Below are 12,188 nucleotides of genomic sequence, written 5' to 3'. Positions count from 1 at the left end.
GCAGCCTTTTCAAGGGTTGGCTTGGGTGACAAAATGTCTTGTGTAGGCGTGGGTTTGTCTCCCTCTCGCTCTCTCTCCCTAAGATGTGTCCGGCATAGGCCAGGGTGCCACTCGAGGCCCAAACCAATTCTGGTTATCGCTTCTCGGCCTTTTGGCTAAGATCAAGTGTAGTATCTGTTCTTATCAGTTTAATATCTGATACGTCCCCTATCTGGGGACCATATATTAAATGGATTTTTAGAACAGGGAGATGGAAAAAGAGCTTGCTCTGTCCACTCCACGCATTGACCTGGTATTGCAGTACCTCCAGGAACGGTGCACCCCTTCTTAACCCAGTTTCCAAAAGCAGAACTCAATTCACCTGATTCATATTAGCCCGATTTAATGAATTGGAAGAAAGCATACGTCTTCATATGCACCTCAATTTGGCCCATTCACTTTTCACACTTCCTCCTTTTGTTTTTTATCTTTCACACTTTTGACTTTCTTTATTCATCCAAATAGCAAACTCATCACCACTCAACCTGACCAACTCGGCTATGTCCCCGTGCTGCAGTTCTCTGTCTTATCTAGATCATTTGCAATTGAATGGAATAGATCCCTTTTGGACAAAGTGGATTCACCTGCTGCTGCAGTGACCACAGGTGTGATAACATCTAGAATTGGCATCTGGTGCGATCTCTCCGCTTCCACTCCAAAGAAAGTTACCTGTTTATTCCTATCATGCATTGGTTTTTGGGGTTTTCTTTGAGTAATGATGATCTCTTTAGTAGTCTGTTGGCGCCCTCTCCTGGAGGAATAGTTTGCTTGCTCTTGGACATTCTAAAAGAGAGGTCATGATAGACATTGAGCTTCTGAGCTCAATTGGGGACAGTCATGGGTGATGAATGTTTGCAACCTACTGCGAAGCCTCATACCGCAATATAAGGAACGTCAAATACTAAGAAAGGGCGGCCTATGAAAGAATTACTACTTTCAATAAGTACACTTAAACGGCTAATTGGGAATAGAAAAACTGTAAAAAGCCCTCTGAGAAAGCCCCCCTCTAACCTTTGATAGTAAGCTTTTCTGTAGTCTGCCTGTTGATGTATTTTCCGTTTGAACTGTGCACAACATGAAGAGACGGAACACTGGCGGCTTGTCACAATGCCCCCCGATGACATCACAATAGCGCTGCTGCCTAGAAAACAAGCTGCGCAGAAGAAGTTGTTCTTTGGGTGGGAGGGTGGGCTAGTGGAAGGAGGGGGCAATCTCTTTTTTTCCCGGGTGGTAGGGGGATGACAGGAGAAGGGAAGCGGGTGGTGAGAAAGGTACAGAGGGCAGGGTTTGGGGGCTGGGAAGGAAAGGGAAAAGATTAGGGTTTGGGGATGATGAAAGGGCTTTCTACGGGTAAGGATGGCAAAGGGTGGCAGTGACGGAAAGTCAGGCAACCTGTCCTGTCCGTCTTTTTGTATCGTGAATTGGAAAGACTGCAAGGGGGAGGGGAGTTGCTTGCGCCCTAAAGGAGGAGTTATTCAGATTCATTGCAGTGGGCGGCGGCTGCAAAACGCACCATTCTTCTTGTTTTGGCTCTGCAAAGCAGCCTTTTCAAGGGTTGGCTTGGGTGACAAAATGTCTTGTGTAGGCGTGGGTTTGTCTCCCTCTCGCTCTCTCTCCCTAAGATGTGTCCGGCATAGGCCAGGGTGCCACTCGAGGCCCAAACCAATTCTGGTTATCGCTTCTCGGCCTTTTGGCTAAGATCAAGTGTAGTATCTGTTCTTATCAGTTTAATATCTGATACGTCCCCTATCTGGGGACCATATATTAAATGGATTTTTAGAACAGGGAGATGGAAAAAGAGCTTGCTCTGTCCACTCCACGCATTGACCTGGTATTGCAGTACCTCCAGGAACGGTGCACCCCTTCTTAACCCAGTTTCCAAAAGCAGAACTCAATTCACCTGATTCATATTAGCCCGATTTAATGAATTGGAAGAAAGCATACGTCTTCATATGCACCTCAATTTGGCCCATTCACTTTTCACACTTCCTCCTTTTGTTTTTTATCTTTCACACTTTTGACTTTCTTTATTCATCCAAATAGCAAACTCATCACCACTCAACCTGACCAACTCGGCTATGTCCCCGTGCTGCAGTTCTCTGTCTTATCTAGATCATTTGCAATTGAATGGAATAGATCCCTTTTGGACAAAGTGGATTCACCTGCTGCTGCAGTGACCACAGGTGTGATAACATCTAGAATTGGCATCTGGTGCGATCTCTCCGCTTCCACTCCAAAGAAAGTTACCTGTTTATTCCTATCATGCATTGGTTTTTGGGGTTTTCTTTGAGTAATGATGATCTCTTTAGTAGTCTGTTGGCGCCCTCTCCTGGAGGAATAGTTTGCTTGCTCTTGGACATTCTAAAAGAGAGGTCATGATAGACATTGAGCTTCTGAGCTCAATTGGGGACAGTCATGGGTGATGAATGTTTGCAACCTACTGCGAAGCCTCATACCGCAATATAAGGAACGTCAAATACTAAGAAAGGGCGGCCTATGAAAGAATTACTACTTTCAATAAGTACACTTAAACGGCTAATTGGGAATCGAAAAACTGTAAAAAGCCCTCTGAGAAAGCCCCCCTCTAACCTTTGATAGTAAGCTTTTCTGTAGTCTGCCTGTTGATGTATTTTCCGTTTGAACTGTGCACAACATGAAGAGACGGAACACTGGCGGCTTGTCACAATGCCCCCCGATGACATCACAATAGCGCTGCTGCCTAGAAAACAAGCTGCGCAGAAGAAGTTGTTCTTTGGGTGGGAGGGTGGGCTAGTGGAAGGAGGGGGCAATCTCTTTTTTTCCCGGGTGGTAGGGGGATGACAGGAGAAGGGAAGCGGGTGGTGAGAAAGGTACAGAGGGCAGGGTTTGGGGGCTGGGAAGGAAAGGGAAAAGATTAGGGTTTGGGGATGATGAAAGGGCTTTCTACGGGTAAGGATGGCAAAGGGTGGCAGTGACGGAAAGTCAGGCAACCTGTCCTGTCCGTCTTTTTGTATCGTGAATTGGAAAGACTGCAAGGGGGAGGGGAGTTGCTTGCGCCCTAAAGGAGGAGTTATTCAGATTCATTGCAGTGGGCGGCGGCTGCAAAACGCACCATTCTTCTTGTTTTGGCTCTGCAAAGCAGCCTTTTCAAGGGTTGGCTTGGGTGACAAAATGTCTTGTGTAGGCGTGGGTTTGTCTCCCTCTCGCTCTCTCTCCCTAAGATGTGTCCGGCATAGGCCAGGGTGCCACTCGAGGCCCAAACCAATTCTGGTTATCGCTTCTCGGCCTTTTGGCTAAGATCAAGTGTAGTATCTGTTCTTATCAGTTTAATATCTGATACGTCCCCTATCTGGGGACCATATATTAAATGGATTTTTAGAACAGGGAGATGGAAAAAGAGCTTGCTCTGTCCACTCCACGCATTGACCTGGTATTGCAGTACCTCCAGGAACGGTGCACCCCTTCTTAACCCAGTTTCCAAAAGCAGAACTCAATTCACCTGATTCATATTAGCCCGATTTAATGAATTGGAAGAAAGCATACGTCTTCATATGCACCTCAATTTGGCCCATTCACTTTTCACACTTCCTCCTTTTGTTTTTTATCTTTCACACTTTTGACTTTCTTTATTCATCCAAATAGCAAACTCATCACCACTCAACCTGACCAACTCGGCTATGTCCCCGTGCTGCAGTTCTCTGTCTTATCTAGATCATTTGCAATTGAATGGAATAGATCCCTTTTGGACAAAGTGGATTCACCTGCTGCTGCAGTGACCACAGGTGTGATAACATCTAGAATTGGCATCTGGTGCGATCTCTCCGCTTCCACTCCAAAGAAAGTTACCTGTTTATTCCTATCATGCATTGGTTTTTGGGGTTTTCTTTGAGTAATGATGATCTCTTTAGTAGTCTGTTGGCGCCCTCTCCTGGAGGAATAGTTTGCTTGCTCTTGGACATTCTAAAAGAGAGGTCATGATAGACATTGAGCTTCTGAGCTCAATTGGGGACAGTCATGGGTGATGAATGTTTGCAACCTACTGCGAAGCCTCATACCGCAATATAAGGAACGTCAAATACTAAGAAAGGGCGGCCTATGAAAGAATTACTACTTTCAATAAGTACACTTAAACGGCTAATTGGGAATAGAAAAACTGTAAAAAGCCCTCTGAGAAAGCCCCCCTCTAACCTTTGATAGTAAGCTTTTCTGTAGTCTGCCTGTTGATGTATTTTCCGTTTGAACTGTGCACAACATGAAGAGACGGAACACTGGCGGCTTGTCACAATGCCCCCCGATGACATCACAATAGCGCTGCTGCCTAGAAAACAAGCTGCGCAGAAGAAGTTGTTCTTTGGGTGGGAGGGTGGGCTAGTGGAAGGAGGGGGCAATCTCTTTTTTTCCCGGGTGGTAGGGGGATGACAGGAGAAGGGAAGCGGGTGGTGAGAAAGGTACAGAGGGCAGGGTTTGGGGGCTGGGAAGGAAAGGGAAAAGATTAGGGTTTGGGGATGATGAAAGGGCTTTCTACGGGTAAGGATGGCAAAGGGTGGCAGTGACGGAAAGTCAGGCAACCTGTCCTGTCCGTCTTTTTGTATCGTGAATTGGAAAGACTGCAAGGGGGAGGGGAGTTGCTTGCGCCCTAAAGGAGGAGTTATTCAGATTCATTGCAGTGGGCGGCGGCTGCAAAACGCACCATTCTTCTTGTTTTGGCTCTGCAAAGCAGCCTTTTCAAGGGTTGGCTTGGGTGACAAAATGTCTTGTGTAGGCGTGGGTTTGTCTCCCTCTCGCTCTCTCTCCCTAAGATGTGTCCGGCATAGGCCAGGGTGCCACTCGAGGCCCAAACCAATTCTGGTTATCGCTTCTCGGCCTTTTGGCTAAGATCAAGTGTAGTATCTGTTCTTATCAGTTTAATATCTGATACGTCCCCTATCTGGGGACCATATATTAAATGGATTTTTAGAACAGGGAGATGGAAAAAGAGCTTGCTCTGTCCACTCCACGCATTGACCTGGTATTGCAGTACCTCCAGGAACGGTGCACCCCTTCTTAACCCAGTTTCCAAAAGCAGAACTCAATTCACCTGATTCATATTAGCCCGATTTAATGAATTGGAAGAAAGCATACGTCTTCATATGCACCTCAATTTGGCCCATTCACTTTTCACACTTCCTCCTTTTGTTTTTTATCTTTCACACTTTTGACTTTCTTTATTCATCCAAATAGCAAACTCATCACCACTCAACCTGACCAACTCGGCTATGTCCCCGTGCTGCAGTTCTCTGTCTTATCTAGATCATTTGCAATTGAATGGAATAGATCCCTTTTGGACAAAGTGGATTCACCTGCTGCTGCAGTGACCACAGGTGTGATAACATCTAGAATTGGCATCTGGTGCGATCTCTCCGCTTCCACTCCAAAGAAAGTTACCTGTTTATTCCTATCATGCATTGGTTTTTGGGGTTTTCTTTGAGTAATGATGATCTCTTTAGTAGTCTGTTGGCGCCCTCTCCTGGAGGAATAGTTTGCTTGCTCTTGGACATTCTAAAAGAGAGGTCATGATAGACATTGAGCTTCTGAGCTCAATTGGGGACAGTCATGGGTGATGAATGTTTGCAACCTACTGCGAAGCCTCATACCGCAATATAAGGAACGTCAAATACTAAGAAAGGGCGGCCTATGAAAGAATTACTACTTTCAATAAGTACACTTAAACGGCTAATTGGGAATAGAAAAACTGTAAAAAGCCCTCTGAGAAAGCCCCCCTCTAACCTTTGATAGTAAGCTTTTCTGTAGTCTGCCTGTTGATGTATTTTCCGTTTGAACTGTGCACAACATGAAGAGACGGAACACTGGCGGCTTGTCACAATGCCCCCCGATGACATCACAATAGCGCTGCTGCCTAGAAAACAAGCTGCGCAGAAGAAGTTGTTCTTTGGGTGGGAGGGTGGGCTAGTGGAAGGAGGGGGCAATCTCTTTTTTTCCCGGGTGGTAGGGGGATGACAGGAGAAGGGAAGCGGGTGGTGAGAAAGGTACAGAGGGCAGGGTTTGGGGGCTGGGAAGGAAAGGGAAAAGATTAGGGTTTGGGGATGATGAAAGGGCTTTCTACGGGTAAGGATGGCAAAGGGTGGCAGTGACGGAAAGTCAGGCAACCTGTCCTGTCCGTCTTTTTGTATCGTGAATTGGAAAGACTGCAAGGGGGAGGGGAGTTGCTTGCGCCCTAAAGGAGGAGTTATTCAGATTCATTGCAGTGGGCGGCGGCTGCAAAACGCACCATTCTTCTTGTTTTGGCTCTGCAAAGCAGCCTTTTCAAGGGTTGGCTTGGGTGACAAAATGTCTTGTGTAGGCGTGGGTTTGTCTCCCTCTCGCTCTCTCTCCCTAAGATGTGTCCGGCATAGGCCAGGGTGCCACTCGAGGCCCAAACCAATTCTGGTTATCGCTTCTCGGCCTTTTGGCTAAGATCAAGTGTAGTATCTGTTCTTATCAGTTTAATATCTGATACGTCCCCTATCTGGGGACCATATATTAAATGGATTTTTAGAACAGGGAGATGGAAAAAGAGCTTGCTCTGTCCACTCCACGCATTGACCTGGTATTGCAGTACCTCCAGGAACGGTGCACCCCTTCTTAACCCAGTTTCCAAAAGCAGAACTCAATTCACCTGATTCATATTAGCCCGATTTAATGAATTGGAAGAAAGCATACGTCTTCATATGCACCTCAATTTGGCCCATTCACTTTTCACACTTCCTCCTTTTGTTTTTTATCTTTCACACTTTTGACTTTCTTTATTCATCCAAATAGCAAACTCATCACCACTCAACCTGACCAACTCGGCTATGTCCCCGTGCTGCAGTTCTCTGTCTTATCTAGATCATTTGCAATTGAATGGAATAGATCCCTTTTGGACAAAGTGGATTCACCTGCTGCTGCAGTGACCACAGGTGTGATAACATCTAGAATTGGCATCTGGTGCGATCTCTCCGCTTCCACTCCAAAGAAAGTTACCTGTTTATTCCTATCATGCATTGGTTTTTGGGGTTTTCTTTGAGTAATGATGATCTCTTTAGTAGTCTGTTGGCGCCCTCTCCTGGAGGAATAGTTTGCTTGCTCTTGGACATTCTAAAAGAGAGGTCATGATAGACATTGAGCTTCTGAGCTCAATTGGGGACAGTCATGGGTGATGAATGTTTGCAACCTACTGCGAAGCCTCATACCGCAATATAAGGAACGTCAAATACTAAGAAAGGGCGGCCTATGAAAGAATTACTACTTTCAATAAGTACACTTAAACGGCTAATTGGGAATAGAAAAACTGTAAAAAGCCCTCTGAGAAAGCCCCCCTCTAACCTTTGATAGTAAGCTTTTCTGTAGTCTGCCTGTTGATGTATTTTCCGTTTGAACTGTGCACAACATGAAGAGACGGAACACTGGCGGCTTGTCACAATGCCCCCCGATGACATCACAATAGCGCTGCTGCCTAGAAAACAAGCTGCGCAGAAGAAGTTGTTCTTTGGGTGGGAGGGTGGGCTAGTGGAAGGAGGGGGCAATCTCTTTTTTTCCCGGGTGGTAGGGGGATGACAGGAGAAGGGAAGCGGGTGGTGAGAAAGGTACAGAGGGCAGGGTTTGGGGGCTGGGAAGGAAAGGGAAAAGATTAGGGTTTGGGGATGATGAAAGGGCTTTCTACGGGTAAGGATGGCAAAGGGTGGCAGTGACGGAAAGTCAGGCAACCTGTCCTGTCCGTCTTTTTGTATCGTGAATTGGAAAGACTGCAAGGGGGAGGGGAGTTGCTTGCGCCCTAAAGGAGGAGTTATTCAGATTCATTGCAGTGGGCGGCGGCTGCAAAACGCACCATTCTTCTTGTTTTGGCTCTGCAAAGCAGCCTTTTCAAGGGTTGGCTTGGGTGACAAAATGTCTTGTGTAGGCGTGGGTTTGTCTCCCTCTCGCTCTCTCTCCCTAAGATGTGTCCGGCATAGGCCAGGGTGCCACTCGAGGCCCAAACCAATTCTGGTTATCGCTTCTCGGCCTTTTGGCTAAGATCAAGTGTAGTATCTGTTCTTATCAGTTTAATATCTGATACGTCCCCTATCTGGGGACCATATATTAAATGGATTTTTAGAACAGGGAGATGGAAAAAGAGCTTGCTCTGTCCACTCCACGCATTGACCTGGTATTGCAGTACCTCCAGGAACGGTGCACCCCTTCTTAACCCAGTTTCCAAAAGCAGAACTCAATTCACCTGATTCATATTAGCCCGATTTAATGAATTGGAAGAAAGCATACGTCTTCATATGCACCTCAATTTGGCCCATTCACTTTTCACACTTCCTCCTTTTGTTTTTTATCTTTCACACTTTTGACTTTCTTTATTCATCCAAATAGCAAACTCATCACCACTCAACCTGACCAACTCGGCTATGTCCCCGTGCTGCAGTTCTCTGTCTTATCTAGATCATTTGCAATTGAATGGAATAGATCCCTTTTGGACAAAGTGGATTCACCTGCTGCTGCAGTGACCACAGGTGTGATAACATCTAGAATTGGCATCTGGTGCGATCTCTCCGCTTCCACTCCAAAGAAAGTTACCTGTTTATTCCTATCATGCATTGGTTTTTGGGGTTTTCTTTGAGTAATGATGATCTCTTTAGTAGTCTGTTGGCGCCCTCTCCTGGAGGAATAGTTTGCTTGCTCTTGGACATTCTAAAAGAGAGGTCATGATAGACATTGAGCTTCTGAGCTCAATTGGGGACAGTCATGGGTGATGAATGTTTGCAACCTACTGCGAAGCCTCATACCGCAATATAAGGAACGTCAAATACTAAGAAAGGGCGGCCTATGAAAGAATTACTACTTTCAATAAGTACACTTAAACGGCTAATTGGGAATAGAAAAACTGTAAAAAGCCCTCTGAGAAAGCCCCCCTCTAACCTTTGATAGTAAGCTTTTCTGTAGTCTGCCTGTTGATGTATTTTCCGTTTGAACTGTGCACAACATGAAGAGACGGAACACTGGCGGCTTGTCACAATGCCCCCCGATGACATCACAATAGCGCTGCTGCCTAGAAAACAAGCTGCGCAGAAGAAGTTGTTCTTTGGGTGGGAGGGTGGGCTAGTGGAAGGAGGGGGCAATCTCTTTTTTTCCCGGGTGGTAGGGGGATGACAGGAGAAGGGAAGCGGGTGGTGAGAAAGGTACAGAGGGCAGGGTTTGGGGGCTGGGAAGGAAAGGGAAAAGATTAGGGTTTGGGGATGATGAAAGGGCTTTCTACGGGTAAGGATGGCAAAGGGTGGCAGTGACGGAAAGTCAGGCAACCTGTCCTGTCCGTCTTTTTGTATCGTGAATTGGAAAGACTGCAAGGGGGAGGGGAGTTGCTTGCGCCCTAAAGGAGGAGTTATTCAGATTCATTGCAGTGGGCGGCGGCTGCAAAACGCACCATTCTTCTTGTTTTGGCTCTGCAAAGCAGCCTTTTCAAGGGTTGGCTTGGGTGACAAAATGTCTTGTGTAGGCGTGGGTTTGTCTCCCTCTCGCTCTCTCTCCCTAAGATGTGTCCGGCATAGGCCAGGGTGCCACTCGAGGCCCAAACCAATTCTGGTTATCGCTTCTCGGCCTTTTGGCTAAGATCAAGTGTAGTATCTGTTCTTATCAGTTTAATATCTGATACGTCCCCTATCTGGGGACCATATATTAAATGGATTTTTAGAACAGGGAGATGGAAAAAGAGCTTGCTCTGTCCACTCCACGCATTGACCTGGTATTGCAGTACCTCCAGGAACGGTGCACCCCTTCTTAACCCAGTTTCCAAAAGCAGAACTCAATTCACCTGATTCATATTAGCCCGATTTAATGAATTGGAAGAAAGCATACGTCTTCATATGCACCTCAATTTGGCCCATTCACTTTTCACACTTCCTCCTTTTGTTTTTTATCTTTCACACTTTTGACTTTCTTTATTCATCCAAATAGCAAACTCATCACCACTCAACCTGACCAACTCGGCTATGTCCCCGTGCTGCAGTTCTCTGTCTTATCTAGATCATTTGCAATTGAATGGAATAGATCCCTTTTGGACAAAGTGGATTCACCTGCTGCTGCAGTGACCACAGGTGTGATAACATCTAGAATTGGCATCTGGTGCGATCTCTCCGCTTCCACTCCAAAGAAAGTTACCTGTTTATTCCTATCATGCATTGGTTTTTGGGGTTTTCTTTGAGTAATGATGATCTCTTTAGTAGTCTGTTGGCGCCCTCTCCTGGAGGAATAGTTTGCTTGCTCTTGGACATTCTAAAAGAGAGGTCATGATAGACATTGAGCTTCTGAGCTCAATTGGGGACAGTCATGGGTGATGAATGTTTGCAACCTACTGCGAAGCCTCATACCGCAATATAAGGAACGTCAAATACTAAGAAAGGGCGGCCTATGAAAGAATTACTACTTTCAATAAGTACACTTAAACGGCTAATTGGGAATAGAAAAACTGTAAAAAGCCCTCTGAGAAAGCCCCCCTCTAACCTTTGATAGTAAGCTTTTCTGTAGTCTGCCTGTTGATGTATTTTCCGTTTGAACTGTGCACAACATGAAGAGACGGAACACTGGCGGCTTGTCACAATGCCCCCCGATGACATCACAATAGCGCTGCTGCCTAGAAAACAAGCTGCGCAGAAGAAGTTGTTCTTTGGGTGGGAGGGTGGGCTAGTGGAAGGAGGGGGCAATCTCTTTTTTTCCCGGGTGGTAGGGGGATGACAGGAGAAGGGAAGCGGGTGGTGAGAAAGGTACAGAGGGCAGGGTTTGGGGGCTGGGAAGGAAAGGGAAAAGATTAGGGTTTGGGGATGATGAAAGGGCTTTCTACGGGTAAGGATGGCAAAGGGTGGCAGTGACGGAAAGTCAGGCAACCTGTCCTGTCCGTCTTTTTGTATCGTGAATTGGAAAGACTGCAAGGGGGAGGGGAGTTGCTTGCGCCCTAAAGGAGGAGTTATTCAGATTCATTGCAGTGGGCGGCGGCTGCAAAACGCACCATTCTTCTTGTTTTGGCTCTGCAAAGCAGCCTTTTCAAGGGTTGGCTTGGGTGACAAAATGTCTTGTGTAGGCGTGGGTTTGTCTCCCTCTCGCTCTCTCTCCCTAAGATGTGTCCGGCATAGGCCAGGGTGCCACTCGAGGCCCAAACCAATTCTGGTTATCGCTTCTCGGCCTTTTGGCTAAGATCAAGTGTAGTATCTGTTCTTATCAGTTTAATATCTGATACGTCCCCTATCTGGGGACCATATATTAAATGGATTTTTAGAACAGGGAGATGGAAAAAGAGCTTGCTCTGTCCACTCCACGCATTGACCTGGTATTGCAGTACCTCCAGGAACGGTGCACCCCTTCTTAACCCAGTTTCCAAAAGCAGAACTCAATTCACCTGATTCATATTAGCCCGATTTAATGAATTGGAAGAAAGCATACGTCTTCATATGCACCTCAATTTGGCCCATTCACTTTTCACACTTCCTCCTTTTGTTTTTTATCTTTCACACTTTTGACTTTCTTTATTCATCCAAATAGCAAACTCATCACCACTCAACCTGACCAACTCGGCTATGTCCCCGTGCTGCAGTTCTCTGTCTTATCTAGATCATTTGCAATTGAATGGAATAGATCCCTTTTGGACAAAGTGGATTCACCTGCTGCTGCAGTGACCACAGGTGTGATAACATCTAGAATTGGCATCTGGTGCGATCTCTCCGCTTCCACTCCAAAGAAAGTTACCTGTTTATTCCTATCATGCATTGGTTTTTGGGGTTTTCTTTGAGTAATGATGATCTCTTTAGTAGTCTGTTGGCGCCCTCTCCTGGAGGAATAGTTTGCTTGCTCTTGGACATTCTAAAAGAGAGGTCATGATAGACATTGAGCTTCTGAGCTCAATTGGGGACAGTCATGGGTGATGAATGTTTGCAACCTACTGCGAAGCCTCATACCGCAATATAAGGAACGTCAAATACTAAGAAAGGGCGGCCTATGAAAGAATTACTACTTTCAATAAGTACACTTAAACGGCTAATTGGGAATAGAAAAACTGTAAAAAGCCCTCTGAGAAAGCCCCCCTCTAACCTTTGATAGTAAGCTTTTCTGTAGTCTGCCTGTTGATGTATTTTCCGTTTGAACTGTGCACAACATGAAGAGACGGAACACTGGCGGCTTGT

General features: G+C 46.1%; 8 non-coding genes across 8 annotated transcripts; all 8 read left to right on the top strand.

The window, feature by feature from the left end:
- The first annotated feature begins 135 nt into the window (after positions 1–135).
- On the top strand, positions 136–326 carry LOC142279113 (U2 spliceosomal RNA). The gene has a single exon (XR_012741841.1). It is a non-coding gene; the product is annotated as a U2 spliceosomal RNA (small nuclear RNA).
- Positions 327–1,713: 1,387 nt separating this feature from the next.
- LOC142279112 (U2 spliceosomal RNA) lies at positions 1,714–1,904 on the top strand. Its single transcript, XR_012741840.1, has one exon. It is a non-coding gene; the product is annotated as a U2 spliceosomal RNA (small nuclear RNA).
- A 1,387-nt stretch (positions 1,905–3,291) lies between these two features.
- Positions 3,292–3,482, top strand: LOC142279111 (U2 spliceosomal RNA). Its single transcript, XR_012741839.1, has one exon. It is a non-coding gene; the product is annotated as a U2 spliceosomal RNA (small nuclear RNA).
- Positions 3,483–4,869: 1,387 nt separating this feature from the next.
- On the top strand, positions 4,870–5,060 carry LOC142279136 (U2 spliceosomal RNA). Its single transcript, XR_012741862.1, has one exon. It is a non-coding gene; the product is annotated as a U2 spliceosomal RNA (small nuclear RNA).
- A 1,387-nt stretch (positions 5,061–6,447) lies between these two features.
- On the top strand, positions 6,448–6,638 carry LOC142279135 (U2 spliceosomal RNA). Its single transcript, XR_012741861.1, has one exon. It is a non-coding gene; the product is annotated as a U2 spliceosomal RNA (small nuclear RNA).
- A 1,387-nt stretch (positions 6,639–8,025) lies between these two features.
- LOC142279134 (U2 spliceosomal RNA) lies at positions 8,026–8,216 on the top strand. Its single transcript, XR_012741860.1, has one exon. It is a non-coding gene; the product is annotated as a U2 spliceosomal RNA (small nuclear RNA).
- A 1,387-nt stretch (positions 8,217–9,603) lies between these two features.
- Positions 9,604–9,794, top strand: LOC142279122 (U2 spliceosomal RNA). The gene has a single exon (XR_012741849.1). It is a non-coding gene; the product is annotated as a U2 spliceosomal RNA (small nuclear RNA).
- A 1,387-nt stretch (positions 9,795–11,181) lies between these two features.
- LOC142279109 (U2 spliceosomal RNA) lies at positions 11,182–11,372 on the top strand. Its single transcript, XR_012741838.1, has one exon. It is a non-coding gene; the product is annotated as a U2 spliceosomal RNA (small nuclear RNA).
- Positions 11,373–12,188: the final 816 nt, after the last annotated feature.

This window comes from Anomaloglossus baeobatrachus, unplaced genomic scaffold (genome assembly GCF_048569485.1).
Source record: "Anomaloglossus baeobatrachus isolate aAnoBae1 unplaced genomic scaffold, aAnoBae1.hap1 Scaffold_4237, whole genome shotgun sequence".
Classification (NCBI taxonomy): Eukaryota; Metazoa; Chordata; class Amphibia; order Anura; family Aromobatidae; genus Anomaloglossus; species Anomaloglossus baeobatrachus.
Note: the sequence above shows the minus strand (reverse complement) of the source record. Positions and strands in the feature narration are given on the sequence as shown.